The sequence below is a fragment of the Habropoda laboriosa genome, unplaced genomic scaffold, assembly GCF_001263275.1.
Source record: "Habropoda laboriosa isolate 0110345459 unplaced genomic scaffold, ASM126327v1 scaffold209, whole genome shotgun sequence".
NCBI lineage: Eukaryota > Metazoa > Arthropoda > Insecta > Hymenoptera > Apidae > Habropoda > Habropoda laboriosa.
In genome coordinates, this window is record NW_017100309.1 from 278,794 (window position 1) to 279,014 (window position 221).

The window sequence follows — 221 nt, forward strand, 5'->3', positions numbered from 1 at the left end:
CCAAAATAGTGATATGTCTTGAGCAATCAAATGAGAAAAGGAGATTCAAGAAATATAAAGATTATTTATAAATGATATGTCGCGTGTATTTGTAAAGTCATTTTATTGTTTGTATCAGTACTTTAGAAAATGTTATAATGATGTAAACATTAAACAAATTTTTTATCATTTTTGAATAATACATTATAAATTGTTACAGTATTACTGTGTATGTATCATTA

The 221-nt window shown here is 22.6% G+C and overlaps 1 protein-coding gene across 1 annotated transcript in view; it reads left to right on the forward strand.

Annotated features, from left to right (window-relative positions):
- LOC108574101 (PHD finger protein 20) overlaps positions 1–221 on the forward strand; it is a 9,125-nt gene that overhangs the window by 917 nt on the left and 7,987 nt on the right. The window lies entirely within an intron of this gene.